This window comes from Aplysia californica, unplaced genomic scaffold, assembly GCF_000002075.1.
Source record: "Aplysia californica isolate F4 #8 unplaced genomic scaffold, AplCal3.0 scaffold00414, whole genome shotgun sequence".
In the NCBI taxonomy this organism is placed as follows: domain Eukaryota; kingdom Metazoa; phylum Mollusca; class Gastropoda; order Aplysiida; family Aplysiidae; genus Aplysia; species Aplysia californica.
In genome coordinates this window covers 215719-221255 of record NW_004797684.1, presented here as the reverse complement: position 1 = coordinate 221255, position 5537 = coordinate 215719, and the positions used below count along the sequence as shown (strand labels likewise).

General features: G+C 39.8%; 1 protein-coding gene across 3 annotated transcripts in view; it reads left to right on the top strand.

Annotated features, from left to right (window-relative positions):
- The window catches only part of LOC101854428, a 31376-nt gene that overhangs the window by 8763 nt on the left and 17076 nt on the right, over positions 1-5537 (top strand). The gene's annotated exons all lie outside the window — the stretch shown is intronic.

Sequence of the window (5537 nt, the reverse complement as noted above, 5' to 3'; positions counted from 1 at the left end):
AACGCCACAGAAAAACAGGCAACAAAGACAGAAGAAAGACTTAAGGAGATACACCTGATAAAATGTGAAACCATCAAATCATGAATTAGTGGTTCATTTCTAGTTATTAGGGAGTGGCTATTATTCTAGTTTACTATAGTTTAAAAAATTTTAGAATCAGTTGATTAGTTTTTATTTTACAAGTGTTTTTTCTTAATCTAGGTGCAAGTAATAGGTGTGATGTTTACATTGTTTACCCTAGCAACGAGTTTGTTTTGATTCTGAGGGGGAAAGCTGCGCTATTTGCATGGTCAAAAATTGTTCCGAATAATGAACTACTCCCTTTCAAGGCTGAAATTCAACATTGTAAACATTGGGAAGCGAAACAAAACACTTGACATCGTGAGAACAAAGAGAGAAAGTGTCTTGCATTGAGTTCTTGTGAAGTTGAAAATGTTTATGCCCAGTGGAACCAGACCTAAGAAGAGAAAAGGCTTCTTCAAAAAGAACAATCAGTTTAGTAGTAGTAGTATAAGGTTTTACGGCGCTCGCAACTGCTAAGGTCATATGAGCGCGCGAAACACAAGTTGTTCACCTCTGCGAAAGTTCACTTCACGACTGGTAACTAATTTACTTTAAAATGCTAAAAAGTTAAAATATTCAAATTCGGTGTAAATACATTTGTGATCTAAAACAACTTTTAAGTAACAATAAAAATTTTAAATAATATCAGATTCACTTTACAACTCGCCATAAAGGCCAATGGCCTTTATAAAATTTAAAATTCTGCTGGGAACAACGACGGAGAAAATATCCTGTTTCCGAATGTTTTACACTCAAATTGTTCTTTGTACCTGCACAGGTATTCAAAACTATCAAATAAGCTTATTTTTTATCAGGTAGTATCATTTCATACAAAATCAAGCTCATTTGAAATATTTTGTATAGAAAAATGGAAGTCTTGTTTCCTGACTATCCTTTCGAGCTCCTCATGTCTAAGTGGGTCAATTTCTTCTATAATTTCATTGGACGAACATCTAGAGTTACCAACTTGGCATGTTTTGAATGAGACGTATGCCTTGATTACGAACCAACGCAGGCAGTTCTAGAAGAAGGCCACAAACGCACACAAACTCAAGCAGACTGACGCACACACACTTGACCTGCGTGAATGGGGATCCGACTCGGGACCCGAATGACACGTAAGAGGCTGCGCGTGCGCTGAGCCAGGAGCTACACTGAATCGGGACCAGAACATAGATGAGGTGCCGAAATAGGCTTATCGGGCTACCTAAACCCGGCTTCCGCATGATGAGGGTTAAGGATACAAAATGCTAATAGTAATAGCGGTATTTATTATTTCTTATTTAATCTTAATAATGAAAAACTATTAAAGCTAGAGAATGAACGAAAAGTCTTCTCATCTTCAAAAATAGCTCAACAAATTAGTCCATCAATCACATATATTTTAAATTGAGAATGTATAGTTTTCCAATCTATTGCTAAAAATAAAAAGATGAACAATAGCTAAGAAGTTAGAGAACAAGTTGGGACAATACCATGTATGAAATACAACGCATTAAATGGCTCATTTGGGCCAATGGTGAGAATAATTAGAATCTATATTGGTATTCTCAGTGAGAATAAAATGAATATTATTCTCACCCGGTCTGAGAATGCAATGGATTTTTAGGTCTACCTGGGTGTTGAGAACGGATGATAGAAAATAATTTGTGAATTGTTATTGTAAGAGAGTGACTGTACGTGACCTGCCCCAGAGCGCTGGCCGATTTTTCTAGGCTCCCGCGGGGATTGTTATTGTTTCATTTTTTAATAGCCTTTTAACTGAAAGCTGTAATGAAATGAAATAATGTTAGTAATAGTATAGTTTGTCATTGTAATGGATTCAACGAGGTCGCCGGGCCTGACCTAAAATCTCGTTGAATTCGAGTGTTCGTTATAGCAAACATGAGGTTTTGTGTAGATAATTATAGTACTGGCACTGAGTAAGTAATGTGTAAAGAGAAGTAACAAGTAATGCCTGAAATGCCTGCATATTATGAGTTGTGTAAAAAAAAAAAAAGACCGATTCGTTCAAATAAATGCACGTCTGTGTCATCTCGAAGTTGTGTAGCTGTGTAGAGCCTAACATATGGCAACTTTTGATTCCATAGACCGGCCCACAGTTCATTACGTAGATCTACATCAAGACCAGCTTATCATTGTAATAATGATCAGTTGCCGAGGGGAAGAAAAAGACTGACGTGTTTGTATCATACTATCTGCGACGTTCAGCGCCCGAACCGCTGGTGCCCCTCCCCGACATGCACACACAGTCACACGTGTGCAAGCCCCCCATCTGACCCCGACACACGCTAGAGTAGACACGTGCGCGTGCCCACAAAGCAATTGTTGGTATGAAAAAAGGCCACTGATTGGTCGCATGCCATCAGCTAAGTGAATAATAGTACACGATGCAGGTGCAATGGAAGGTTTCCGGGAATAGATAAAGTTTGTTGTCGGAAAAAAATGAACGAAGCCACGTCTGCCGTTGCTGTTCACCCTGGAAGTGACCGCGTTGAATCCGAGCACGCTGATTTAATTGCTCATTGAATCCGGGTTATTTTTATTGATTTTAAAGATGGAAAAAAACGGGGAATCTATCTCCTCGTTGAATCGGAGTTTCACAGTATATCCATGTATATTCCCTCTGTGCGCGTGCATGTGTGTGTTGTATGTGTGTGTGCGTGTGTGTGTGTGAACGCGTGCGCGTGCCTGTATGTGTTTTATCATTAAAAAAAAAATCCTGAAGTATCATGTCAAGGTTTCCTAGTCCAAGTGTTTTACTCCTCCCCCCCCCCTCCCTCGGATAAGTCTCGAAAGACGCTTCAACCAGTGTGCATGAACTTAAATTGACCCCGTCAATGGATGGTCCCCGACACACGCGGAACTTGCTGCCGAAGTCATGTCACGTGTTGCGAACGCGCAATTGAAACAGTTTTACTGACGGGTTTTGATGATGGGCCCGACTAACCAAAACTCGGTGGGCGGTTGGCTGTGGTGTGGTTTGCTTCTTCTTTCCTATCAAACGTCTATCGTCCTTATCTCCCTATCTTCTTTTTTATGTTTGTTACTCTCTTGTAACACCTCTAATCTTTTGGCGCTCATATGACCTTATGCAGTTGCGAGTGCCTTAAAACCTCTACTAAAACTAAACTAACCAAAACTCAGACAAAGCATGTTTTGGCGAAAGTAGATCTTGAGAATGTCTTAAGTCGGAATGCCAAATCAATACTACTTCCAATGAATTATAGTTGAAATAACACGTGTGAGCAAAGAACCAAGACAACTTTTGGTGAGTCCAACTGCTTAATTCAACATAGACATTTCGGACAGTAGAGCTCCAAGTTTCTGCTGACAAAAATCTAATGAGTGCTTCCCACGACAGAAAAGAAGGCAAGAGTAAGATTTTAGAAAAATCCGGCGTAACAGTTAAATGTGTGTCTCAGTGGGGATTGTGATAAGATAAATTGTAGTGTTAGTTACTACATCTGTGAAAAAATTAACGTCCAGGAATAGCACATTGCTGTTTTGCTGGACCCAGAACCTGATTGGATGGATTGTTGTCAAAGGAATGCATTGATGAAACAGTACATGTACTACATGTATGTACCTTGAAGGAATGTGTGTATTTCATTTTATTGTGTGTGTTTATCTGACTACCTTTCTCAACGTGTGTAATTTTCAGGCGTAGGCATTTTACTAATTGGGATTTCAGGTTTTTGGACCTGTCAGTGCTTTCACCCATGATTTGAGTGCAAAACATTCGGAAATTGACCTATATGATCCCCTTTCGAACCTCAGGTCATTCATAACAACAAGAGAGCCTAGAAAGGTTATTCGAATGGGCGGAACTACTCGTAATGTCTTATCAGCTTGTGAGGGGGGGGTTATTCATGTGTTTGTAACACTTTATAAATAGAAAGCTATGAAAGATAGAGCTTTATTTTCATCATAGATAAACACACTCCCACGGTATTCATGGCGAAAACACACGTTTCCCGGCACGCACGCTGTACACCAACAGTACACACTGAGTGACCCCGGCGGCCTGCCCGGAATGTCCGACGTAATCGGTTGCTGATAAGATCCGCATCTCAGCACAGACGCAGGACAGGAGTTAAGACACTGCCATTGGGTAGATCTAATGAGAGTGCTGTCTTTTGACTTTTGACACAATTACACAGTCCTAGTAGGCAATTATAGTTCAAATTCTAGTTTTACATAAAATCCCCGACGACAGTTATATTATGTAACCTCCTAACACTCACATAACTCACTTAGAAGCTGAGTCCGAATAAATAAAACATTTTTTTCTGACCCAAGTCCGAATAGATAAAAACCCGTGTCCGACTCTAATAGAGAAAAATTATATTCAGACTCAAGTCAAGTCCGAGTAGAGCTGGCCTTATACACAGCATTCGGCATAGAGACAAAGTTGAAAGTCTTCAATGCAGGGCTGCCTAATAGAAATCTACCGATTTTTCTGGTAGATACCGATTTTGGACCTGTTCTACCGCTATACCGATAAGGTGTCAAATCTACCGGATTTGCGATGGGTGCCTAAACAAGAAAAAAAAACCCCATTCTGCAGTGCTTCCATTTTTCTTTGTTTTTTAAGGAAATCCGTACATTCCCAAAGTTCTGTACTTGCCGCATCATCATATCACCTCCATGCGTTAGAGAGAGAGAGAGAGAGATCAGCACTTGCCTCCGTAACTTGTCAGATATTTACGGCAACTCCCGGCAATAAGTTGTAATAGAAACTGCCCAGGTTGCGCATTCCGTACTCTCGACCATTGTCTATCTGTGCCGTTCAGTCTGCAATAGTTTTTCACGTGCATATCGGCTAAAATTTGTCTACTCACGATAGATAATCTTCCTCCTTCTTTTCATTCATTCTTTCTTTCTGCCTATCTTCAGGTTTTGCTGCGGCTGGAAAATCTGTGCATTTAATTCATTTATCTAGAAAACAGAATCGTGAATGTAGAAAGAAAATCGATATCGAAGAAAAGCATTGTAAAATAAATGTGTTAGTCTAGAGAATTGGTCTGGGCAAATGAGGATTCGCTGAGACCAGAGAAAATGATCAAAGACCTCGAAACAAAATCTGAGTTAATATTTTACCTGTCGTGTTCGTGATATTTCGTTCGGCTTTCCCCAGTCCGAGAGTACGTTTCACGCGAATAAGCGGCTATGGCGGCAGGCAGAAGTGTAGGTGTAATACTGAGACTCCATCGGGAAAATCAAAATCTATTTTCGCTTTCGTTACCTCTCAGAATTGTCCGATGATAGTTTGTTAAGTTAGTTAACGGTAACGTTAGATTTACAGTTAATAAAAATTTGTAAAACGCAGTTTGTGCATAAAAAACACAATGTCGCCATACAAATTAAATCGATATTCTCACTTACAGAGCTGGTTGTACCGGATTACAAGTACTCCGGTACTTGTACTTACGTTACAATTTTCGGTACTTTTACTGTACTCCGGTACATTT